Source organism: Dermacentor albipictus, chromosome 3, assembly GCF_038994185.2.
Source record: "Dermacentor albipictus isolate Rhodes 1998 colony chromosome 3, USDA_Dalb.pri_finalv2, whole genome shotgun sequence".
NCBI classification, from domain to species: Eukaryota; Metazoa; Arthropoda; class Arachnida; order Ixodida; family Ixodidae; genus Dermacentor; species Dermacentor albipictus.
The window spans coordinates 177,365,760-177,393,627 of NC_091823.1; the positions used below are offsets into that span (position 1 = coordinate 177,365,760).

Sequence of the window (27,868 nt, forward strand, 5' to 3'; positions counted from 1 at the left end):
TCTGGAAATATTCCGGTACTCAAAATCAGGTTGCATATATGCGTAAGTGGCTGACTAATCATGTGATTGATGAATTTTGTAGGTAGAACTTTAATGTCATCAGCACCACATGTACTATTATTTTTTAGGTTTTTGATTGCTGTGCAGATTTCTAATTCTGTAGTTGTGAACATGAACATGGAGGTTTGGATGTTGGACGTGTTATACATTTTAAAATCACAGTTACTTGCCTCAGGTTTACTTGAAGCCCCTGATATCAGAAAGTGCTCATTAAGTTTGTCGGCAAGCGACGCCCCCTGTGTAAGGCACACCATTTATAACGAGTTCAGAGATGCCGTCTCTTTTGTTGTTGGACATTAGCTTGTTTACTGTATTCCAGACTTGTTTAAGGTTGTTGCAGATATCTGTAAAGTTATGCTCGTAATAACTAGTCCTGGCTTTTTTAATATCAGTGCTTAACCCATTACAAATGTGTTTATATTCAGTCAAACAGTCCAAAAACGCCAAAAAGAATTAACGCCAAAAAAGAATTAACTGAACACTGTTGTACAATTTGTGTCACGTACAAAGCGAAATGCGTTGCTCACAAAATCTAAAAAAAAGGAAGATTGTTTCCACCGACCCCAGCTACGAAGGCAAGGAAAGTGCAATTCACGTAAACGAGCACCTGACACGACGGAACAAGCAGCTGCTTGGTTTAGCCCTAGCAAAGAATGAATCTGCCAAATGAAAATTTGTGCGGTTAAGTGGATGAAACACTATTGCGGGCAAAGGCTCGTCTGATGCAGTTCGGATAACAACTATAGTAAAAATAAATTATGGGGTTTTAAGTGCCAAAACGACTTTCTGATTATGAGGCACGCCATAGTGGGGGACTCCGGAAATTTCGACCTCCTGGGGTTCTTTAACGTGCACCTAAATCTAAGTACACGGGTGTTTTCGCATTTCGCCCCCATCGAAATGCGGCCGCCGCGGCCGGGATTCGATCCCGCGACGTCGTCGCGTGTTGACTTAGACATCGAGTAAATTTCAACTAACTACATGCCGAATCCACCGTGTGGTTAATGGAAAAGACAGTGGCGACATTCAGTGACGATTGATTTTGTTCCTGCTTTGGCTTACTACGTGAAAATAATAGAAGCGAGCGCGAGACATCTGAAGTATTCTTGAGTTCTCTTCTTACAGACTTTGATGCATTATTGCTTACAGTTCTGTGTAATACTGACCTGTCACCTGAGGTCCCAAATTACTGGGAATACACTGGGAATACTGGGAAATTACTGGGAATACAATTACTGGAATACTGTTAAATACACTGGGACCGCGCCAGTAGATGCGGATGTATATATATATAACTTACGTACCTTAAGCACCACTGTTAACTCCAAATACTTGATCTCAATATGAGTAATGGTTACATAGAATGCCTAACAATAGAAAAAGGCTCGTTTTTGCTTAGCGTCGTAAATAGACCCCAAATGGCTTCAAACAGCGTTTCCGAACACATTTGGAAGAACTGTTACACAGTTTTATTTCCACTCATTTCATTTATTCATACCTCAAGGGTCCCAGAGGGATATTACACCAAGGGTGGGAAAGAAAATGCAGCTGTTCTCAATTACAATGTTAAGTGGTGACTCTCTATGGCTGCTTTAAACTGGGGGCAATCTGTTAGCACGGTGACGTGGGTGGGAAGGTCGTTCCAGTCTTGTGCCGTCTGTACAATAAAATACTTCTGGGTGGCACGGGTGTGTTTGGGATACGCAGAGTGAGGATGGCAACGCCCGATGGGTTGGTCTGACGAATGAGTGGGATGCGACACGAGCCGCCGTAGCCACGGTTTTTTTAAGCCGGTGAGCCATGGCGCAATGGGACCTTGGAAAGGGCTGACCTCGTGGCCGCTCTGGTCCAGCGCGTGTTCCATTCTCACGCTACCTGCACGTGAGCCCATCTTCTTCCTCGCCTGCTATGGAGGCGACAGTCGCACCGCTACAAATGTATTGCCTGGTGGCAAGGAATAGAAATGTTTATGATACAGGCAGAAACACTTAATTTTATGCCGAAAACCGACAGAAGGAAGGTCAAGCTGAGATTTTAAAGAAATTAAAGTACTGTTGTTGGAGTAATTAGAGATAATGAATCTTGAGGTACGGTTATGGATGGATTGAAGCATATGTGTAAGGTTAGGTTGATGAGGGTCAAAAATGGCGTTAGCATACTCACCTTATGGTCTTACAAGTGTTTTGTACGTCATTAGTTTGGTGGTGGCTGGTGTCAAGGCTAGGTTCTGACGAAGATAGCCCAGGACTCGATTAGCTGAATTAGTAATGCTAATGCCATGTTGTGACCACGCTAACACGTTATGACGAGACTACTTACCGAGGCCACAGGTTCAAGCAATTCTTCCCGAAATATAGCGCACATCTCGCTGCGTAAAAATCCTGGATCGTAGGCCTCGTAGCTATGGTTGTACTGCAGGGAATTCATGAAATAGTGCACAGTTTCATGCTTCACGTTCGTCCACCAGAAATTGAGTGATCGGGCCACAGCCACTTGGTTTACTGCTGGATGTCAAACCATACTTATTGAAAAGCAAAAAAAGAATAAATCAAAATCCAACTTTTGCCTTCATCGAAACTGAACCGCGATGGACACTGCCATAATTTGGAACCGGGTAGACACTATTAATAATTAATCTTTAGGTTCCGGCAGGCTACTATTTCCGGGGCGATTTTTCTATACAGTGCCTGCACTGCTGGATGAATTCTGCTATCACATTTGAAAATGAACGAGGGCGCACTGTCATTACAGGAGTGGTGGCACCATCGTCCCGGTATTCATCGTTGCTCGCCGTGAGGTAGCCGTGTTAGTTATGCACTCGGCAGCGTTTGTAGACGGATGGTGAAGCAGGCGAACTGGAAATGATTCACTCTAATCAGCGCTTGCTCAGTGATCGTCCGCTTGTGCGCTGCCTGCATTAGAGCGTTTATATAGGTGACCGTCAAATTTTTCGGAGGCCGTGGCAGGCCTACCTTATTTGAGAATAAGATTACGCTCTTTTTAGCCACGCGATCGCTTTTGATAACACTGGTAAGTGAATCCAAGTTTGTGTGACAGAAATGGAAACTGAGATAAGGGCGTGTTCTATATACCTGAAGCACCATCCATTAGTTGATATGGCACAATGCGACATGCGCCGTTTTAAACCTACGGCAGTTGTGAAACTAAACTGAACGTTGGACGGCACAGCTACACTGCTGTTTCGCCTTTGTTCGTTGTTTGGATCCGTACAGCGTGCTCTCCAGTGTGTGTTTGTGAAGGGGATGGTAACAGGAAACGGTTGTTTTTGTAGCAGTAAGCGACGTTGAGCTAGCTGACATTTCATGCTTTGGAAGTGCGAAACAGCACGCTGAGACGAGGGCTGAGAGAAAGTAGACAACACGGGCGCCATCAACGTTGTGTTTCTTGCATCAGGACAATATATAAAATGAGCACAGCTTTTCTATGACATGTGCACGCCCATTGCCAATGATAAAAAATGTTGTTTTCATATGTCTTGAGCTCATTGCGCGTTGTTTTCGATGTTCGGCTCTGTTACCTCTCGGACAACAGATCTCTCGCCAGTTCACTGGGTGGCTCGGCTTTATCGAATCGCGAGATAAGCACGAGCTCGTTCATTACCCTCTATTCCCTGATGACCTGGAACTAACTCCTGCAAAACCTGTAGTGAAGAGTGTTTGTGCATTAGGTCAGTATAAGGCGGACATGATCAATGAATTCATTTTTTTTGTAAAGGCACGTAATACTTCTTGTTTACCGAGCGAATTGTGATGGGCAACGATATTTTCCACCCGAAAAATTGTTTGAAATGTGTCCGGTTAGCGTATGGCCCCAAACATCTTTTTAACGTGTAGTACTGGAGTTCTTCAAGAATACGCTGGGAGTTTCTTTCTGTGCTTATTATTGAAGAAATGCGTGAAGGACTTCGGTTGTCTCCTATAAATAGATTATGTAACTTCGTGAAGTGAAATATTGGGCTAGTTGTTTCTGCATGATCTTTAGTATAACAGCGCGTTTTGAACTAAGACACAGCAGAAAGGCAGAAAAGGATCAAGCACTGCTAGTTCTTCGCGGTTGCCCTCGACGAAAAGTCGTGCTGTTATGGTTTAAAGTGAACGTGCTTTACTAGTGGAATAAAGAAACAAAACACGTCGTGGCGTGTTGCGCCACACATTTGCCCCTACTTTTTTTCGAGACCCCATAAAGTATGCTAGTGACAAGACAGAGTTATATTCACGGAAGTCGCGCTTCTTTTGATAGTGAAACACAACATGCGCTCGGACGCGTGAGGCATAATCGCACATACTGAGGATTCGTTATAGTGTAAGGAGGTTTACTGGACGAGCCCAACAAACAGGCGGTAGCTCAGAACAGTAGGTCGGGAGAACAAGATGGTGGTGTTCGAGCGCTGATCTCGTGCCCTCCGCTCTTGATGATGGTCGGGATGTCATTTCTTCCTTTCTTCATTACAATTGCCCCCGTCGAGAAAGGTGGAGCCATCTTGGCGATCTAACAGGTGGGGACAAGAGGGTCGAAGTGCGACTTGAGGCGGTCTACGTGAACAACATCACGTCCACGTCGACGACGGTCGCCTTGCAGCGTAAGAGGTTCAATGACGTAGTTTACGGGCGAAGTACGCTCGACGATGCGGTAGGGACCATGGTAATTTGGGAGAAGTTTGGACGACAAGCTCGGGGCGCAGGGTGGTACAAGAAGCCACACAAGTGCTCCAGGGGCGAATGTTGCGGCAGGAGAGTGGTCATCATCGCGGGCGTTTTTCTGGCGTTGTTAGTCGGCTGTAGTAAAGCGCTTGGCTAGTTGTCGGCAATTTTCAGCGTAACGGGCGGCTTCCGACACGGGCGTGCACTCTGAGGCATCTGGTGCGTATGGCAGCAACGTGTCGATAGTGTGCGTCGGCTGACGACCGTACAGAAGGAAGAAGGGGGAATACCCGGTTGTGACTTGCGTAGCGGTGTTGTACGCGTATGTCGCAAATGGAAGAACCAGGTCCCAGTTTGACTGATTAGATGTAACATGTGTCGCAAGCATGTCGCCCAGTGTCCGATTAAACCGCTCAGTGAGACCGTTAGTCTGAGGGTGGTAGGCAGTACACGTCCGATGTACAATGTTGCACTGGTGGAGAAGTGCTTGGATTACATCAGAGAGAAATACGCGACCACGGTCACTGAGGAGTTCGCGAGGAGGACGGTGTCGAGGCACAAAACGTTTGAGAATGAAAGAGGCGACGTCCTGTGCTGTCGCGGTGGGGAGAGCAGCGGTTTCGGCGTATCGTGTAAGGTGGTCGACAGCAATCATAGCCCATCGGCTTCCCGCCGTGCTCAAAGGTAAAGGTCCATAAAGGTCGATTCCGACGCGGTCGAATGGGCGGTCTGGGTATGGAAGGGGCTGCAATGAAGCTGCGGCAGGATGCGGTGTTTTTTTTCGTCGCTGACACTCATGGCAGCCGCGAATGAACTTGCGGACAAAGCGAAACATTCCGCGCCAGTAGTACCTTTTGCGTAAGCGTTCATAGGTCTTGAAGACACCGCCGTGAGCACACTGGGGGTCGGAGGGAAAGGACGCGGAGATTGTAGAGCGCAGCGTTCTGGGGATAACTAGGAGCCACTTCCTACCATCTGGCGAGTAGTTGCGCCGGTACAAAGGTCCATCACGGATGCTGAAGTGCGAAGCTTGGCGTCGCCGTGTTCGAGTGGTCGAAAGGGTGGGTGCCTCGGATAGAACGTCAAGAAGCGAAGCGATCCATGGATCGTCGCGCTGTGCAGAGGAGACGGTGGCGACGTCAAGAGCTGACAAGGGGTAGTCTATAGTGGATATGGGCGCAGTTTCAGTGGATAATGATGACCGCGAAAGTGCATCAGCATCGGCATGCTTGCTTCCGGAACGATATATAACGCGGATGTCAAACTCTTGAAGTCGAAGAGCCCAGCGGGCAAGGCGACCTGACGGATCCTTCAACGAAGACAACCAACATAATGCATGATGGTCCGTCACTACATCAAACGTCCGGCCATATAAGTAAGGGCGGAACTTGGCAAGCGCCCAGACAATTGCCAAGCATTCTTTCTCGGTGGCGCTATAGTTTGACTCAGCCTTGGTGAGCGTTCTGCTGGCGTATGCGATGACATACTCTGCGAACCCAGGCTTTCGTTGTGCGAGAACAGCACCGAGGCCGACACCACTGGCGTCTGTGTGCACCTCAGTTGCGGCCGTAGGATCGTAGTGGCGCAGTATCGGTGGTGACGTCAGGAGACGGCGAAGGGTGGAGAAGGCTTGGTCACACTCAGAAGACCATGACGAAAGATTGGAGGCGCTGCTTAAAAGTTGGGTCAAAGGCGCAATTATAGATGCGAAGTTGCGCACAAAACGACGAAAGTAGGAGCATAACCCTACGAAGCTTCGTAACTGCTTTAGAGTCGTCGGTTTGGGGAAGTCGGTCACGGCACGTAGTTTAGCCGGGTCCGGAAGCACACCGTCTTTTGATACGACGTGACTGAGAATTGTAAGTTTTCGCGCAGCAAAGTGGCACTTCTTGAGATTTAGTTGCAACTGAGCGGTCTTCAGACACGTCAGGACATGGTTGAGGCGTTCCAGATGGGTTGTGAAATCTGGCGCAAAGACAATAATGTCGTCGAGGTAGCAAAGACATATGTGCCACTTCAAACCCCGCAGAACCGAGTCCATCATGCGCTCGAAGGTGGCAGGCGCTTTGTAGAGGCCGAAGGGCATGACATTGAATTCATATAGACCGTCAGGCGTGATGAAGGCTGTCTTTGAACGGTCGGCCTCTGCTAAAGGCACCTGCCAATACCCGGAACGCAAATCTAACGATGAAAAAAAACTCGGCACCTTGTAGGCAATCAAGGGCATCGTCAATTTTGGGTAACGGGAACACGTCTTTTCGAGTGACCTTGTTTAGGCGCCGGTAATCCACGTAGAAGCGAATTGATCCATCCTTTTTTTTTAACGAGAACCACAGGTGATGCCCATGGACTTTGTGAAGGGCGAATAACGTCGCGTTTAAGCATGTCGTCAACCTGGTCGGTAATAACTTGACGTTCCGCGGTGGAGACACGGTAAGGGCGTTGTCGCACTGGCGAGTTGGAGCCGGTGTCGATGTAGTGAACAATGGTAGGAGTTCGGCCAAGGGCACGTTGGGCAACATCGAAAGAGTCGCGGAACTGGTAGAGCAGCTGGAGAAGAGCACAGCGTTCAAATGGTGACAGTCCGTCTGCGATCGACGAATCGAATAGATCGGCAGCTGGTACATCAAAAGGATTAAGAGCACTGACGACGTCGAGGTCACGTCGAGCTGGATCTTGCTGCACGGAAAAAATTTGGCCGATATCAATGGAGTGCACGCATCCAAGGGATTCACCTTTAAGCAGTCTGATGGGATACGGAAAAGGATTTGTGAGGCAGAGAGCGCTTGTTCCATTCGAAATAGAGAGGGTCGAATAAGGCAGAAGAAGTGGCTTCCGACTTAGCAGGAGGCGTGATGGTTCAAAGAATGCAGCTTCATCACATATGCTGTTGCAGAACACGGGGAGCAAAACACCTGCTGTCGGCGGAATTTCTGTATCTTCTGTTACGACTAGTTTGTGTGCGGCTTGATGAGCGGTGTTGTAGGACTGGTCACACAACAGGAAGAGCTCAAGTTCAGATTTGGCGCAATCAACAACGGCATGATTATGCAATAGAAAGTCCCAGCCAAGTATGATGTCGTGCGAGCTGGATGAAATGACGATAAACTCAACAGTGTAGTGCTCTTTAGCGATAATAAGTCGAGCAGTGCAGGCAGCTATAGGCCGAACAGGGTCTCCATTCGCTGTACGTAAGGGCATCATCTCAAGAGGCGTGGTCACCTTCCGAAGCTTGCGGCAAAATATGGCGTCTATAACAGAAACGGCAGCACCGGTATCGACAAGAGCATATGCACGGGTGCCTTCTACAAAAACTTCGACAATATTCGACAGCAATGTTCGAGGACTTGAGCATTTCGACAGCGCAGTTCTTGCCTCACGAACTGCGGTGGCTAGTTTCCCTCATTTTCAGGGGCTGGTCGACGACGCATGGGTGACAAGGATCGGCGACGGGGTGAAGGTGAGCGAGGAGACGTGGGTTGCGGATAGTCACGTGAAGACGTGCTTGTTTGCGGACCCGGGCTCTCATAACGAGAGCGGGGACGATCCACGTAGTTCTGCGAACGGGCGTCTGAGTATCCTGGCACGCGATGGCGGCAGAATCGGGCGATATGACCAGGGCCACCGCATGCAGAACAGATCGGCCGGTTGTCGCGCGTTCGCCAGGGATTCGCAGTGATGGGAGCACCCCATGTCACGGACGGCTGAATCGGGGCTGCAGCATACGACACACCATGGGACGGTGATGGCTGTTGAAGCTGCTGCCGCTTTACTACGTCAGCGTAACTAAGAGGTGCGGCGACAGGTTGCTGCTGAGTAGGCACCGGCATGGCCTCGGAAATCTGTTCTTGGATGACGTGTCGAAGCACGGGAGCCAACGGGATTGGTCGCTGCAGTTGCCGCTGCTGTGGGAGTTCCTGACACTGAGCAAACGGCAGGAGAGGCAACTGGCGGGCCACCTCCTCACGCACGAATTCTTTCATTTGTGCGAGAAGGTGTGACTGGTCAGGCACGATGTCCAGTGCAGCGAGTGGTTGACTGTACGTGTGAGAGGAACTCCGGGTGAGAACCCGCTGCCTTCTCAATTCGTCATAGCTGTGGCACAGAGTTACCACTTCAGACACTATGCCAGGAGACTTCGCAAGAAGCATTTGAAAGATATCGTGGTCGACACCCTTCATATTATGCCGTATTTTGGCACTTTCGCTCATTGAAGCATCGGTGCGCCTGCAGAGATCAATTATGTCCTCAATATAGGCGGTAAAAGTTTCGTTTGGTTCCTGTGCCCGTGTGCGCAGCCGTTGCTCGGCGCGCAACTTCCGCACGGCAGGGCGACCGAAAACAGCAGATATTGCCTCTTTAAAGGCGGACCAGTTCTCAAATTCTCATTCGTGGTTCGTATACCAAAGCTTCGCCACGCCAGCCAGATAAAAGTTCGCAGTACTCAGCTTAGCAGCGTCATCCCACTTGTTGGGTCCACTAATGTTTTCGTAGGCCGACAGCCAGTCCTCGACGTCCTGGTCTTCCATGCCCGAAAATACCGGGGGGTCTCGCTGCGAACCGGGCCGGGGCAAACGGCGGCCTGGAGAGATGGCGGCTGTTGGGCAGCGTCACCTTGCATGGTCGAGTGCAACGTACGGGATCGGAGTTCCAGGGTGTCGGCGATGAGCGTACCCAGGAAGATTCACCAAATGTAAGGAGGTTTATTGGACGAGCCCAATGAACAGGTGGTAGCTCAGAACAGTAGGTCGGGAGAACAAGATGGTGGTGTTCGAGCGCCGATCTCGTGCCCTCCGCTCTTGATGATGATCGGGATGTCATTTCTACCTTTCTTCATTACAATAGCAATATATACGCAGAAAAGTTAGCACAGCTGAGTGAAGTTTGTAGAAGCAAATATCACAAAAAATCACACAAAAAAACGATAATGATCGAGTGAATATTGAAGATCGGCTATATGACGTCGGTTCACTTAGCTACGACACCTACCTATGGCATCGCATCGGCTCTAGCGACAAACCATTCGTGCACGCGCGACGCCATGTATTCCCAAGCTGTTGCTGCTGCACCACAAAAAGTGCTTGTTGCATCGCTCTTGCGGTCGTCACCTCTACTTTCCTTTGGCATTTGTGGTGTTCTTTGTTCAGCCCAAGGTGTTGATGAGGCGCACTAGGGCGGCTAGCAGCGCGCTTGCAATGTCGCTTATGTTATTACGCTGTGCTTTCAGCCAGTGTGTCTGTAAACACTGACGCACGCCGGATCCGCAAAAGCAGTTCGAGAAGTGGCCAACAACGTGAGCAAGCGAAAACAGGCGCAAGGCGCACTTGCGGGCTGGAAAGCCATTGCACCTTCTAAGGCCGAGAAACGCAAGACAATGGACAAACCATTATATGCCGTGTGTTTCTATCTGGCCATTGTCTTGAGCAAAAGTTTTCCCTGCTTAGGAAAGCGCGCCAACTAGTCCAACTGTGAGCATTAGCCACTGAATTTACTGGCTCGGCAAACAGCCCAAAAGTGGCAATACGCTCTTATAGAGCACGCAATTTTGCCCCACAATGTAGTGCCAGCGAGTGCATCTTTCTCCTGCATAATCTAATAAATCACGGTATAAGAATTGTGCAATTTAAATAGGTGGCTGACAGGTATATCTAAAGCACGCAATCGCACTAATAAAATAGCGCGTGGCATTGAATGGTTTCATTATGAGGTGTAACGAGAGCATGCAAATATGCTCTTATACTTTTGCCTACAACCCCCAGTGGTAACTCAAGTCCTGTCGAGAATGCGCACGTGGGGATCTAGGCCAGATGCGCTAGCGATATTAGAAAGTTATAGCTCAGCGGGCCAGCGTAGACGCCAGTGCGCATACGCGGTACCACATGCGCAGTGGCATCTACACTGAGCCCACGGGCTCACTGAGCTACAACTCTTTAATGCTTTCGCGCAACATTAGCGCTGGTAAACTGTGCAGTTTCTTGTGCTCCACACAGTGCTGGCTTGTATCGCGAAGGCCACAGAAGGTAATACAGAAGGAGAGAACAAAGTTGTACGCATCGTGCGAGCGAGAAATCCCGCGAGCATCATGTACAGCCACACACAAGATTTAAACAACAAGAACAACGAATGAGTAAAGGCGAGGCGCAAGAGACAAGGACTGAAAAAGGACACAAATCACAGGACCGGTGCCTGAGAACAACTACAGAGATTTCGCAGGTTTAGACCTTTCGCATCTTAGGTAATTTGCCTTGCAATGCAGTTAACGGTACCACACCTGCGTATGTCAACGCTGCGTATGTTTTTAATAAAAAAAATATATTACGTCCTTCCGCACACCACAATGCTTACATATAATTGACAGCTTGCAGCTTGGTAAGAGGGATGATGCGGTGAAAATGGGCACCGGGGGAAGACAAGGCAACTTAGGTATGACAATATCAGTAGAAAAGACGGGGGATGTGGGAGATGGAAATTCAAGACGATGAGCAAAACGTGAACAAGGTGAATGCAGGAGCCAACGTTTCGACAAGTGGACTTGTCTTCTTCAAGGCGACATATGCTTTCCTCGCCACAGTATAATAGGTGGGGTTCTTCCAAAGGGGAGAGTGTGTGAGGCGGGAGGACGCGGAAATGAGGGAAAATTTGTTAGCGTGTCGAATTGAGAGTAAAGGAACACTGTATACAAGATCAAAGTCAGGGCACCCCCCCCCCCCCCCCCCCCGGTCTGTCGACACGCGCGTTAGCCGGCGTGTCAAGGGCGTCTGACACGCCGGCTAAAAAAAAGGGGGGGGGGGGAGTAATGGAAAAAAAAAGAAAAAAGGGGGTGGAAGATACACCAAGAAATCCAACTAAGTGTTGTTGCCTATAGCTTGAAGTTTAGCATAGCGAATAGATTCTAAAGCTCCCTTTGAAACGTTTATGCCTATTGGTTGCAATGTCTTGAACTTATGGATAAGGTATGATTCTCTGTATTCTCTTTCTCCTTCAGAACGAAAATTTCACTGTAAGATGTAGAGTTTAAGTTCATCGAAGGTATGACCTGGTTGGTTGAAATGCTCGGCGACGGCTTTGGGAAGCTTTTTAGCTGTGTCCGCGCGTTGTCCGTTTAATGTGACGTTCATTGATTGTCCTGTTTCACCGATATATGGTTTCTTAAAGAAGGTGTAAGGTGTAAGATGTAAGAAGGTGTACGACAGCGGCTTGTGAGAGTAAGATATCACGAAGCTGGTATGAAGACAATGAGCCGAACACGGCGGTATTACGACAAGGAGCACATGCACAGTGGCGCAAGCAGGTAGACAACTTGGGCCACTGGGTCGGCGTAAACATATATATATATATATATATATATATATATATATATATTGGCACGAGCTAGTTACGCGAGCTGTCGAGGAAGAAGAAGTGTGCGTGGTAGCTGCTGCGAAAACAAACTGTAAACGGCCGTTCGCTCAGAACTGTCTGACTGGCTTTTCCTCTCGTGACAAACTGGTGGAGGTGCGGGGTACGCATCCATCGTATGCCTACGGGTCCTCAACCAGAAGCTACCGACGCCAGTACCTCGGGGACGGCAGAAATCTATCGAAGCAGCCGTCGCTTCCAAGGTCTTCCACCGCAATACAGCCCCCTGGCAAGCTCCGTGAGGAAGATGTCAACAACTACCGCAAGCCAAACCGAGGGGATGCCAAATGCTGTCGTACCATGCATTCTCAACGCGCCTCGCACGCCTAACCCGTTCCATGGCGACGCCTTTGAGGACGTTGAAGACTGGTTGGACCATTTCAACCGGGTCGCCGCCTTTAACGACTGGGACGATCGCCGTAAGTTGAAGAACGTCTACTTTTCCCTTTTAGACGCGGCGAGAGTATGGTACGAGAACCACGAAGCCTCATTTACCAGCTGGCAGGAGTTTTACCGACTGCTTTGCGAAGCCTTCAGCACTCCCGAAAGGAAAGAAAGAGCCGAACAGGCACTGTCTTCGAGGTTCCAAATGCCAAACGAAACCGTCGCCATGTTCGTCGAAGACATGACGCGATTGTTCCGTCGGGCCGATCCACTAATGCCAGAAGACAAGAAGGTGCGTCTGTTAATGCGAGGCGTAAAAGAACAGCTTTTCGCGGGCCTCGTGCGCAATCCTCCTACAACAGTCTCTCAGTTCATTCGTGAGGCAACAGTCATGGAACGTATGCTTCGGCAGCGGCTCTCGCAGTATGAACGCCAGACCACCATGACTGCTGCATGCTCTCTCGTACCTGCAAATGATGACAGGGAGTCCCTTACCGAGCTAATACGACAAATCGTTCGAGAAGAACTGCAGAAGTCCTATGCATCAGCTCCGGCACCTCCCAGTGCCGCGGTTCTTACGGATGTCATTCGGGAAGAAATCGGCAAAGTGGTTCATCCCTCGCCGCCAACACGACCCGAACCTCCCACGTTCTCGTACGCGGATGCTCTTCGGGCTTCCGCGCCGTCGACGGGCCGTTTTTCGCAGCCGCCTGCTGGGATTTCTCGACGGTCCCCAAGTCCGATCCACCGCACGAACCCGCAAGCACCTTTTCATCCTGGTCCGCGCAAATCTACAGTATGGCGCGCCCCCGACAACAGTCCGTTGTGCTATCACTGCGGGGAGGCTGGTCACATGTATCGCGACTGCCAGTACCGACGGATTGGTCTGCGGGGATACCATCCGGACGCCCGTTGCCCGCGCTATGGCGAACGCCCGCACGACATCGAGCAATACCTAGAAAGTAACCGGCTTCCTCCTGCCCAACAGCGAAGACAGTCACGGTCGCCTTCACCTCGTCGGTACGCGTCACCAAACCGTGCTCGACCCGCCTTTGATTCCGCTGGAGTCAACGGTGGAAGCCCGCGCCGGGGAAACTGAAAACGGCGACCTCCAGGGGTGAGGCCGCTGTCATGCGAACCGTCAAATATCCTCCGCCGACGCCATCCCCTCGCGACGTACCGCTGACGCCTTCATTCGACACTGCAAAAAGAACTTCTGCTGTTATTACTGCTTCAATCGACGGTTATCCGGTACCTGCACTTGTCGATACGGGAGCTGACTACTCGGTTATGAGTGCCTCACTGGCCACTCGGCTACGCAAGGTGCTGACAGCGTGGGACGGCCCACATCTGATTACGGCCGGAGGACACCTCGTGTCACCCATTGGACGATGCACCGCCCGACTTGCAATTTCTACTTCGACTTTCGTAGCGTCTTTCCTTGTGCTGCCCAAGTGTTCTCGACTAGTTATACTGGGCATGGATTTTCTCCAGGAGTATGGGGCGATCATTAACCTTCGTGACTTGTTCGTGACTTTTTCTAACTACGTTTCTTCGGATTCGAGTGTGGAGGATGAACATCACCGCGCGGCTTTACGCGTGGTCGATGACTGCGTGACGTTACCGCCTCGAAGTAGCATCTTCGTCCTCGTTGAATGCCCCCAAGAACAACTAGGAATAGGCATTGCCGAAGGTAACCTCGCCATATTGCTGGATCGCGAAGTCGGCGTCGCACGAGGTCTCGTAGAGCTCCAACATAGGCAAACCACGATTCTAGTTACCAACTTCAGTGGCGAATACAAGCACTTTGCGAGGCATACCACCATGGCCTACTTTGAAACGGTGGCCGATTCCAACGCCTGTGCTTCGGTAACGACAATCTCGATTCCGGAACCCAGCGATGTGGACTTGACCACTCACATCAACGTCAACCCACAGCTAGACCAAAATGAGAAGCAGAGGCTCCTCACTCTGCTATCGTCATTTAGCGACTGTTTCGCCACCACGTCGAAGGTCAAACAGACTCCTTTAATCAAACACAGAATCATCACTGAACCGACCGTCCAACCTGTTCGCCAACACGCTTATCGCGTGTCGCAAAGAGAACAGGATGCTATTCGTCATCAAGTTAAACAAATGCTCGACGATGATGTCATTCAACCATCGACAAGTCCTTGGTCTTCACCTGTTGTATTAGTTAAAAAGAAAGATGGTTCACTACGCTTCTGTGTCGATTACCGCAAACTGAACAAGGTCACGAAAAAAGACGTTTACCCACTTCCTCGAATTGACGACTCCTTGGATCGCCTGCGACATGCCCGTTACTTTTCTTCAATGGATCTGCGTAGTGGGTACTGGCAAATTGAAGGTGACGAACGGGACCAGGAAAAAACGGCGTTTATAACACCCGACGGTCTCTATCAATTTAAGGTCCTCCCTTTTGGATTGTGTTCCGCTCCGGCCACATTTCAACGCATGATGGACACAGTTTTATCTGACCGCAAGTGGAACTCGTGTTTAGTCTACTTAGACGATGTAGTTGTTTTTTCCACCACGTTTGAACAACACATCCAGCGGCTTGAGGCGGTTCTTCAAGCTATCCGCACCGCCGGCCTCTCCCTGAAGCCCGAAAAATGTCACTTTGGCTACGAGGAGCTCAAATTTCTAGGTCATATTGTCAGCAGCACCGGTGTGCGCCCTGACCCTGACAAAGCCATGGCAGTCGCTCTGTTCCCGATACCGAAGACAAAACACGATGTCCGCCGATTTTTAGGGCTTTGCGCGTATTACCGGCGTTTTGTACCCAATTTTTGTGAAATTGCCGAACCTTTGCAACGACTCATCAAGAACGACGTCACATTTGTTTGGGGCCCGGCACAATCCGACGCCTTCCACGACCTTCAGCAACGTCTCCAGACACCACCGATCCTTGGTCACTTTGACACCGAGGCTGACACAGAAGTGCATACTGATGCTAGTAACGTTGGTCTCGGAGCGACACTCGTACAGTTTCAAGCTGGTGTTGAGCGCGTTATTGCGTATGCCAGCCGAACCTTGTCTGCTGCTGAAAAAAACTACTCAGCAACTGAAAAAGAATGTCTGGCAGTCATATGGTCTCTCCAGAAGTTCCGCCCATACCTGTACGGACGCCCCTTCCGTGTCGTCAGCGACCACCACTCTCTCTGCTGGCTGGCGAATCTCAAAGATCCTTCAGGCCGTCTCGCAAGATGGAGCCTTCGGTTGCAGGAATTTGATGTGACCATCGTCTATAAGTCTGGCCAGAAACACACTGACGCCGACTGTCTCTCTCGCGCCCCCGTCGAACCCGCACCACTAGATACTGACGACGATTCGGGTTTTCTTTGTACTCTTCCGTCTTTAAACCTTGCTCAACAGCAACGCCAAGATTCCGAGCTCCAGCCCTTGATTGAATACCTTGAAGGAAGCCGCCCACAACCCCCACGGCAGTTCGCGCGTCACTTGTCATCTTTCTGCCTACGTGGCGACATCCTATACAAGCAGAACTTTCACCCTACGGCAACCGCTTTCCTGCTCGTTGTTCCCGCTACTCTCCGCGACGACGTTATACATGCATGCCACGACGAACCAACGTCTGGGCATCTTGGTTTCACGCGTACTGTCGCGAGGATCAAGCAGAAGTACTATTGGCAAAAACTCACAAAAACCGTGAAGCAGTACGTCAGAAGTTGTCGAGATTGCCAGCGTCGCAAAGTTCCACCTCTGAAACCAGCCGGTCTGCTTCAGCCTGTCCGACCTCCTTGCTCACCTTTTGAACAAGTTGGGATGGATTTACTCGGCCCATTTCCCAAGTCTTCGGCTGATAACCGCTGGATCGTCGTCGCCACCGATTACCTCACTCGATACTGCGAAACACAAGCCGTTCAGCGAGCTACTGCTTCAGATGTTGCTAACTTCTTCATCAAAAATATCGTCCTTCGACATGGTGCTCCCGCTGTCGTCATCACAGACCGTGGTACGGCCTTCACTGCCCAGTTGGTCCGAAATATCCTGCAGCTAAGCGGGACAACGCACCGTACGGCAACTGCGTATCACCCGCAGACTAACGGTTTAACTGAGCGTCTCAACAAAACGATCGCGGATATGCTTTCCATGTATGTTGCCACGGACCATAAAAATTGGGACGAACTGCTCCCGTATGTGACATTCGCGTACAACACTGCCCTACAAGAAACCACCGGGTTTCCTCCTTTTCGTCTGGTCTACGGACGCGACGTCACCACTATGCTCGACGTGATGCTCCTACCAACTTCGTCGCAACTTACCGCACCAGATACAGACGCCTTTGTTCAGCGTGCCGAAGCAGCGCGGCACCTTGCGCGGGAACGAATTCTATCCCGACAACGTCAAGATGCTCGTCGATACAACCTATGTCATCGAGACGTCACATACAACCCGGGAGATCTTGTATGGGTTTGGACCCCTATACGTCAAAGAGGCCGGTCAGAAAAATTATTGCGCCGATACTTTGGACCCTACATTGTTTTGCGTCGTCTAAGTCCTGTCAACTACGAAGTTATTCCAGCCGACAGTTCGCACCACTCCCGTAGACCACGTTCCTCTGACATTGTTCACGTTACCAGGATGAAGCCCTACCATTCGCGCTGACTCTCATCCACAAACTTTGTGATTCGGCCCCTGTCGTCTCGTCCGCTGTCTTTCTCATTTCTTTTATTTTTTCCTTGTGGCATTTCACATCTCCCCAACTTTATTTATTTATTTATTTGTTTGTTTTTCTTTCTTTTTTTGGAGGGAGGGGTAATGGCACGAGCTAGTTACGCGAGCTGTCGAGGAAGAAGAAGTGTGCGTGGTAGCTGCTGCGAAAACAAACTGTAAACGGCCGTTCGCTCAGAACTGTCTGACTGGCTTTTCCTCTCGTGACAATATATATATATATATATATGTAGATGTATAGACAGATAGATAGATAGATAGATGGATAGATAGTAGATAGATAGATAGACAGATAGATAGGTAGATATTTAAATAGATAGATAGATAGATAGATAGATAGATAGATAGATAGATAGATAGATAGATAGATAGATAGATAGATAGATAGATAGATAGATAGATAGATAGATAGGCTTAAAAGGGCTGAAGTAAGCAAAGCTGTTCGCATTAAAAGACTACTCAGACTCATTTTGTATATATATTGTAAATATTATCTCCTACACCCTCAACATCCCCATAACATATTGGTGAGAGATGCGGGGTACTAGGGCTGCAGTGGACGTCGCATCACCGTCCGCACCATGAATGACTGTCGCATGCTACGTCGCTGTCACCTTCGGCTGTCGTTGTGCAACCCAACGATCCTGGAACTTTCTGCAGGACCGATGGCGCCGACGTTGAAGAGTGCGTGGCCATGTACGAACGCGGGAGTGGAATCAACAGATGGGGCCCTAAGGAGCCAACCAGCTGGCACCCATCCAAAGGGAAATTGACAGACTTGTTTGGCAAACAAGCCGGCCGTAAAACTGCCGCAAAGCAGGAACTGGCCTCCCGTGCCCAATCCCCCACGGAGTCCTATGTCTTGTAGATCCAGGACATGCTGGCACTTTGTCGTAAAGCCGATCACGACATTACAGAAGCTGTGAAGGTCGGGCACGTGCTTAAGGGCATTGCTGACGACGCATTTAATCTGCTCATGTGCAAAAGCTGCTCTACAGTTGATGCAATCATTAAAGAGTGCCGACAAAAAAGTAGAGCAGGCCAAAAGCCGACGCGTCTTGCTACCATTCGCCAGACTTCCAAATACTTCCGCAACGTCGACATGTGAAGATCAATCCGCACAGGAGCATGCGTCGCCATTAGAGGACGCGGCGCGAATCGTTAGACCCGAACTGGATGCGATGGCACCAGCAGCTTTCTGTTCGCGTAGCCGTGATGCTACCAAATTTGCTGTTCTCCTCGTACAAGCCATCGTTCGCCAGGAACTTGGAAACATTGGTTTACATATTGTGTGTGCTGTAGCCCATCCCAGAGCTAACGAACGCCCTTCTACTATTTTCGCTTCACCCTGAAGCTTCTCTCCGCGTTAGCGCAACCCGACTGAATGGACAACCGGGGAGGACCAGCCGATATGATTCACCTGTCGCCGTATTGGTGATGTCGCCCGATACTGTGGCAACTCGTGGCCCTGAACACCTCGCACGCCGACCAACCTGAGCCGTTTTGATAGAAATGCCCGCAATGTTTAGCCCACCGCCGAGTCTAACAGCGCCGACAACTCTGCTAGAGACACGTGGTAGAGCCGCTCACCATCACCTCACGGCCACCATTCTCGTTCAGCGCAGACATGTCACCCATCTTCCTGTTTGCAGCAGCCTTGGCAGCAGCAGTCACGGCGATCACTTGGCAGCAGCAGTCACGGCGATCGCACGCTTTGCTAAGCGCTTTGCTGTACATTCTCAGGTGCCGGCCAAGATATATCTGCGAGCGGTTTGACTTCGGCTATCGCTGGACACGACGACCATCATCGGACCACGTACTTCAAGGGCATTTCCTGGCCTAGTGTACTGCGCCTGCGTGGATTCCTGGCGGAGAGCAGAAAAGCCGGCGAAGAACGGATCGACGCCTCACTTGGCAGCAGCAGTCACGGCGATCGCACGCTTTGCTAAGCGCTTTGCTGTACATTCTCAGGTGCCGGCCAAGATATATCTGCGAGCGGTTTGACTTCGGCTATCGCTGGACACGACGACCATCATCGGACCACGTACTTCAAGGGCATTTCCTGGCCTAGTGTACTGCGCCTGCGTGGATTCCTGGCGGAGAGCAGAAAAGCCGGCGAAGAACGGATCGACGCCTCACTTGGCAGCAGCAGTCACGGCGATCGCACGCTTTGCTAAGCGCTTTGCTGTACATTCTCAGGTTGGTGAAATTTCGCCCTACTAGCCTGAGAGCTTTTTTTTTTTTTTCGTTTGCCGTGACTGCTGCTGCTGCTACTGTTGCATACCAACTGTTGCTTGTACTTGCTCTTGTGCACTGTTGTTGTCATTGCGTCATCCGAGCTGCAAGCTTATTTTCCCCTTTGTCCAGTGGCAATGTCAAAGGAACTTGTTAAACTTTTTGAGGAACTGAAACGAGAACTTAAACAAGAGTTCCGCGATCTACGGGAAAGTCTCGAACGAGACATAAGAAAGGACATCCGCGAGATAAAGAACAGTCTAAGCTTCATAAACGAGAGTTATGAAAAAATGAAAGCGTCCGTGAACCGCGTTGAATTGGAAAATGGAGAGCTGAGAACATCCGTAGTAAAACTAGAAAAGGAACGAGACGCTTTGCATGCTCAAGTTCAAGAGCATGAAGTGAAACTTCTACAAAATGAACAGCACATGCGGTGTTACAACATTGAAGTGAAAGGTGTTCCGAAGACGCAAGACGAGAATGTCATGGATATCACAAAAAAGATAGCGAATGTTATTAAGATGCCCCTTGAAAGTGAAGACATCGAGGTCTGTCACCGCGTTCGAACTACAGGGAATACAGAAGCGCCAAATATAGTGGTTCAGTTTGTTCGCAGACCCGTTCGTGATCGCTTTCTTGAGAAAGCTCGAAAGCTGAGGATAACGTCAGAGGACATTGAACTTGAACCCAAAACCCCCATCTTCATTAACGAGCACTTGAGCCCTTCCATGAAAAAGCTGTTCGGTGCGGCAAATGCAAAGAAAAAGGAGTGCAAGTGGAAATATGCATGGACTCGGAATGGCAAAATATTTGTGCGCAGAACGGATACCTCAGCACTCATAGCGATCACCAAGTTTGATGATTTGCGTCAAATTGTATAGTTATACTTGCAGATACCTAAAATTTGTTTCTCGACATGGGTTATCAGCCACACGAAATTAAGCATATAGTGAAACCAAAAAAATCTGTTTTGTCAGTTTTTCATTTAAACGTCAGATCCTTAACAAACAAAGAAGATGAATTAGCTGTTCTACTCGATACTATCGGAGTGTCACTTACAGCGATCATGTTTACTGAAACCTGGTACACATCAGCATCAATTGTATTTCACCATCCTGGCTATCAGTGCTTCTATCAAAACCGCGAAGATAAAAGGGGAGGCGGCGTCGCGCTTCTGCTTAGAGAAACATTATCGTGCGAAATAGTCATAGAATACACGACGACAACTGCTGATTACGAAGTGCTCACTCTACGAAGTTCTAACAATCTTTTCTGTGTCATTTACAGGCCACCATCTGGTGCCATTAATCACTTCTTTGAATTTCTTGAAAAAATTTTTAACTACGCATCTGATCAGTCCATAGATATGGTTCTAGGTGGCGATATTAACATAAATATGCTTTCATTGAGTCAAACCCAAAAAGAACTCCAGTATTTAATTGCTGCTAATGGTTTTTTTAGCGTAATAACAAAGCCGACGCGAGTGACTTTAGAAAGTGAATCTTTATTAGATGTATTCATTACAAATGTAGACAGTAATTTAGTAACTGCAGACGTAGTTTATACCGACATTAGTGATCATCTTGGAATCGTAATGATAGCTGATAAGGCTGTACATGTTAATTACAAAAGGCAAGTAATTTATACACAATCTATAACGAAAAAAAATCTTGAATCCTTTCTTGCTGCGATTAGCCAACAGACCTGGAACAACGTTTTCGAGGAAGATAGTAGTGATACCGCTTACCTTAACTTCATCACTACATTCAAGGCTATATACGATGCACATTTTCCACTAAGAAAGACAGCCACATCATCAAAAGCACGGAAACCCTGGATGACGTCCGACTTGCTCCAAATGATCAAGCATAAAAACCGATTGTACGCACAGTTTGTACAATCAAAAGACGAAGAGTTGCTGCGGCAATTCAAAAAGTACAGAAATAATCTAACATCAAAACTAAGAATGGCTCGAGACGCCTATTTCACAAATGTATTTTGGAGCCCTGAAGAACAGCGATCGGATGTAATCTGGCGAAAACTGAATTGTTTATTGCAACAAAATACCCGTGATACATCCGAAAACTTTCAGCATGAAGGAAAACGAATTTATGGGACCTGTTTAGCTGACGCTTTCAACAATTTCTTTATTTTACAGGCATCTCAGAGTCAGGTAGAGTGCAGCCAAAATTACATTGAATTCATGAAGGAAAGCAGCTGTCCATCATCCCTCTTCATTGCTCCTACGAACTGCACGGAAGTTTTCTCGTGCATAAGTAATATTAAAAATAGCAAGTCAGTAGATGCAACTGGTCTCCAAATAGCGCCCATTAAACATGTTCTTCACTTAATATGCCCCGCTGTTACTCACATTTACAATCTCATATTATCTACCGCTGTATTTCCAAAGGCACTGCAAATGGCTCGAGTAATACCTGTTTTTAAAAGCGGCGACAAAAATTTGATTCGTAACTATCGTCCAATTTCTATACTGCCAGTGTTCTCGAAGGGTATAGAAAAATTAATGCATGGTAGGGTACTGTCTTTCTTTGAAAAACATAACCTGCTCCTTGACTTTCAGCACGGGTTTCGAAAGAATCGATCCACTGAAACAGCATTACTGACTCAAAAAGAAATCATTATAGATATGTTTCAAAATAAGGAAATAGGTGCAGGCATATATATAGATTTTACTAAGGCTTTTGACTTGATAAACCACAGAATTTTACTACATAAACTGGCAAGCTATGGTGTTCGAGGAAAAGCTCACGATCTTATGAAATCGTATTTGTCGAGCCGAACACAATATGTTGACTTTAAAAATTCGTTGTCTTCAATACAAAATATTTATGCAGGAGTCCCGCAAGGAAGCATATTGGGACCGCTCTTATTTTTAATCTATATAAATGATATTGTGCAATGTGTAACCGATGGAAAGATTGTATCCTACGCTGATGACACTTCGGTGTTCATAACCGGGAGATCAGAAAATGACATTGAAGAGAAAGCAATCAAAACACTGAGTGCACTAAATACGTGGGCAAACTCAAATTGTTTGAAGATTAATTCTAAAAAGACAAAAATAATATTGTACTTTCCAAAAGGAAAGATAATTTCTAGGCCATTGAACGTGTTCTTAAACTCTGATGCTGTTGAAATTGTAGATTCTGTTAAAATCCTTGGTGTTATATTTTCAAAGCATTTGACTTGGAATGATCATGTTGACTATATGAGATCAAAAGTGTCTTCAGCTGTCGGTGTCATGTTGCGGCTGCGCGGTATTCTTCCTTTGAAAATTAGGCTATTGCTATACAACTCATTAGTTCTTTCTCTTTTGCAATATTGTTGTACCGTTTGGGGCACTACGGGTGTCACAAATTTATCCAAGCTTCACCTTCTTCAAAAAAGAGCTGTAAGATGTATTGCTGGTGTTCCTTATTGTTCCCCCACATATGACTTGTTTTTAAAGTATGAAATCCTGCCAATCTATAGGTTATACAATTATAGACTTTTAATGATCTATAAACGCTCTTCACATAGTGATGAACATTACATTAGTTATCTGGCAAAACTTGAGAAAAACACGCATATCCTGCAGACTAGACATAAAGAAATTTGGTTAGTGCCGACGCCTAGGGCATATTATACAGAGCAGTCTCTTTCTTATACTGTCCCAGTATTATTAAATAAATTAAACAAAGAATTGTTTGACCCCTTTCAGCATTCGAGTGATGTTATTAAGCGATTTTTTCTTAGCAAGATTACGTAATGTTGCACTCAGTTTAAACCTATACCTGTTATTATTATTCTTTTTTTTTTCGTTTCCCTATGAGCACTTATTTGTTTTTCTAATACCTATGTTTGTGCTGCGATTCATAGCGCTGTTTTTACAAAGTGTTTTGTTATTTTGTTTCAGTGTTTATTTGGAAAATTGAAAATCTCTGTCTGTACTGTACTGCCAAGTTGATAAAGGGGGCAGGACCTCTGTCAAGCTTACGAGCTTTTAGTCCTGTCTCCTTCTCTGTACAAGAGAAAAATAAAGACTGAATTGAATGCCTGAATGCCATGTCGCCTTTTGTCCTCTGTGGATTTTGGCCGCACCCTTTCGGTAAACTAGGCAATGCAGCCCTCGGAGGTGGTGCTGCATTGCCGACTACTGCAGCAAATTCTCTTTCTGGGACCACAAGGAGAAGTGTAATTGACGTTCAAATAGACGGTGTGCCTGTCCAACCATTCGTCTACGCTGGAGCCCACGTTATGTGATGAGTGCTAGCCTGCGTAGACGTTTAAAAAAGCTCCTCACCCCAGCAGCTGCCCTAGTGCTTCGTGTGGCCGACGATGGCGTGCTGGTTGTTCTTGCATTGTGTACTTCGCGTTTATGTATAGCCGGCCGCCCTACTTCTGTTCTCTTTGTTGTGATCGGCAACTGCGCTCACGACGTTATCCTTGGATTTGAGTTTTTATCCATTCATTCTGCTCTCATCGACTGGGCGGCCGGCGTTCTTCAATTAGAACTGCTTCGACTCGCCGATATTCCCAGCACTGCCCCACCGCACTTTTGCTTGCTTCACAATGAGCGTCTGTCACCCGAGGCAGTTACTTAGATCCCTTTGAACGCCCAGCCACAGGTTCCTGATGGTGAATATGTGCTTCGCCCCAACATCGACGTGCTTTTGAACCGGAACGTTGCTATTCCGCATGCGCTGCTCACGGTGACATATAACGACGTCGTTCTACCACTTCTGAATTTCGGCTTGTTCCCTCAAGTTACTCCGGCCGGCATGTTCTTGACCAGTGTTATAGTGGTTCCGAATTTGACATTGAGGTTGTGAATGCAGAGAGTGGTGTATTAGAGCAAATTGCAGCTTACAGCTCTGGTTCCTTAGCGGATGACTTCGCTAAAATGACTGCACCTGACCTTATCTCTGCATAGGCCACGGACATACGTCTACTGCTTGAAACGTACAGTGACACCTTTGATTTCGGCGACAGGCCCTTAGGCCATTCATCTGTTGTCCAGCACCGTATAAACACTGGAGACACGAATCCTATTCGTCGGCGTCCCTATCGTGTATCGCAGGGTGTACGCCGAGTCATCCAATCAGAATCGGACAAAATGCAAAGGAAAGAGTTTCGCAAAGTTGTCATCGAGCCATGAGTAAGTGCTTGGGCTTCGCCTGTCACCCTTGTGAAAAAGAAAGATGGTACCTGGCGTTTTTGCGTCGATTATCGCCACTTGACTAGATCACGCGAAAAGACGTCTGTCCACTGCCACGCATTGATGACGACTTGGAGTGCGTGCTCGGAGCTAAATACTTCTCGTCCATCGATCTTCGATCCTGCTACTGGCAGATTTTCGTTGATGAAATGGCCCGCGAGAAGACGGCATTCATCACGCCGGATGGTTCATATCAGTTCAAAGTGATGCGCTTTAGCCTATGCAATGCTCCTGCGACCTTTGAACGTATGATGGACTCTCTTTTTCGAGGATAGAAATGGACCACCTGTCTTTGTTATCTTGACGACGTTATTGTTTTTTCTCCCACGTTCGGCAGCCACCTTAACAGACTCGCTGCCATTCTTGCGGTCTTCCGAAAAGCCGGCCTTCAACTGAACTCCACGAAGTGTCAATTCAGGCACCGTCAGATCATTGTGTTGTGACACCTCGTTGACGCATCTGGTGTACAACCAGATCCGGAAAAAGTTCGCGCCTTGCGCAGGCTCCCTGTGCCACGTTCTGCTCCTGACCTGCGCTGCTTCGTCGGCCTGTGTTCTTACTTTCGCCACTTCGTTAAAAAATTCGCCGACGTTGCTCGGCCCTTGACAGATCTTCCAAAGGACACTCCATTCTCATAGAACCCGGAGCAGGCTTAGGCGTTCGCCGTTCTCATTGAGTTTCTAACCACCCTTCCCATACTTGCCCACTTTGATCCATCTGCACCGGCCAAAGTCCCCTCTGACGCAAGCGGCCACGGCATCGGTGCTGTTCTCGCCCAACAAGAGCAGGGTACCGAGTGCGTGATAGCTTACTCCAGCCGCCTGCTGTCATCTGCCGAGAGAAATAACTCTATCACCGAGCGGGAGTATTTGGATTTAGTCTGGACTGTCGCGAAGTTCCGGCCATATTGGTACAGCCTCACGTTTTCGGTCGTTACGGACCACCGCACACTCTGCTGGCTGTGTTCCCTCCGGAACCTGACAGGGCGGCTTGGTCGCGGGGCTTTGAGCCTCCAGGAATGTGGTTTTGTTCTCAACTATAAGTCTGGACGTCTGCACAAGTTCGCTGACTGCTTCTCTCATCACCCCGTGGATTCCCTTGATCCTGCTGTGCATGATCCGGTGGCCTGCGTGATGGCTTTTACTGACATGACCGGAATGCGCACTGAACAATAATGCGACCATTCCTAACAGTCTATCATCGCCGGAGTGCGATCTGACAGCACTGACGCCACGTGCTGCGTGCTAGTTCTGCACGACGGCATCCTCTTCCACCGCAATATCAACCTTGACGACCCCGAGTTGCTCCTTGTCCTTCCTTGTCAGGTGCGGCCCCTCGTTGTTGAACAACGTCACGATGCACCGACGGCGGGACACCTTGGAGTTTGGCGTACATACGACCGCGTACGACGCCGGTTCTTCTGGCCGGGCCTCAACCACTATGTGCGTCGTTATATCGCAACTTGCGAACTGTTCGCTCGCAATTCTTGGCCTACCATGCGCCGAGACGGCACTTCACCACCAGGGGGTCCTGTTACGAAAGAATGAAAAAAAAATGAAAAAAAGGAAGAAGAAGATCGCGAGACGCTGGCTGCTGCGGGTTGGTGGTGGTCAGACATCTTAACCACTCTGACGCATTTTGTATATATATATATTGTAAATATAATCTTCTACACTCCCAACCTCCCCGTAACAATATATTGATTATGTATAATACACGGCTGCAGCCTGTATGAGAAGCGTTACTGACATTTCAGAAAAAAATTCCAGAGTACCACAGAAAGATGTGACCATTGTAGGTGACCACGAGGTCAGCTGAGATGTTTTGAACGTAATACGGTAGCTAGTTGAGTGAGATTTTAGTGTTTTTATTGCGCGCTTTAAGTATTAATATTTCAATTGTATGCAACACTCTCGTACTTCGCGGGAACGATCACTGTCTCTCCCGAAGTTCCAGAAATGTCTCTCTCGCTACAGTGTCCATCGGAAGAGCGTATGGCATGCGCTGTTGAGTAATGAAGAAATATTAGCGTGAACTTTCTTGGAGAAAAAGATGGCAGCTGTCCGCTTTCTTCTAGATAACATCTCGCCGAATTTCATGGGTGAAGCAGCACGAATTCAAGAACCCCGCCTGTCTTTTTCTTCCCTCGTGTGTTGTCTGAAAGATAACCATGCTATCTCTGTCGTTTTATTTTTAAATATTTGAAATGGTAAAGTTTGGCGTGAAGTAGAAGCCGGCTCCATAGCAGTGCTAATCTCCATGGTAAAGAGGCGTGGTCGACTGTTGAATGTGGTTTGGAAGCTTAAACGTATAGCACGCCTTTTAGATGCAGGCTAGGTGACAAACGAGCACCATGGCTAGTTGCTAGCGTAGAAAGGCACGTGGTAAACGACTGCTGGTAGGGATTGCGCTCACGTATCTGTACTACTTATTTTTACAGGTGCCATACATGTGAACCGTACGAAAGGAATGGCAGTGGTGCTACAACGTCAACTGCTGTATCACCCATCATTCCTTCATATGCTCGCGTGAAACTCTGCTCAATTTAATAACACACGTTTGATTAGGGAGTGGACGCGATTAAGCACCTTATCGGTGCTGGTTATTATTTCGAACATTCTCCTAATTTGTAATATTGAAGTGGTACAGAGTAAGGCTAAATCAACAGTCCACATTATCGCATACCTGCATATATGGAAACATCCGAGCTCCAATTCGGCAGAAACTCTGAAGCAGCGCAACCGGTTTCGGTTTCGATTGCTCGTCTCAGAGGCCGCATTCGGACAATTGTAGTATGCGACAAACGGCCGTTCGTTGGTTGATTGATGATATTTGAGGTCCCAAAGAAAAAGCGGGGCTAGGAGAGAAGTTGAAGTTAAGGGGTCAGCATACCTTATAATTGAACGTGGCTTTGGACTAAGTGCTGAAGCGCTTTTTTATTCGGCCTGCACCGGAATGCTGCCACCGCTGTCCGACATCGCACTTGCGGCCTCATGCTCAAGAGCAGATTGCAGTAGTCATTCAGCGCCTGCAGCGCGTAGTCCTTGTAGTGAGATTTAGGTGTACGTTAAGGAATATCAGGAGGTCGCAATCAACCGGATGGCCCCAAAGCTGTGTCTTCTGCGCAACCATGTATATCCGTCATCAACCGTGGTGGAAGAAGTGACGTGGCTGGGGGGGACAAGTAATGACTTCCGAC

General features: G+C 48.2%; 1 protein-coding gene across 1 annotated transcript in view; it reads left to right on the forward strand.

The window, feature by feature from the left end:
* Positions 1-27,868, forward strand: part of LOC135900526 (uncharacterized) — a 1,275,659-nt gene that overhangs the window by 1,201,795 nt on the left and 45,996 nt on the right. The window lies entirely within an intron of this gene.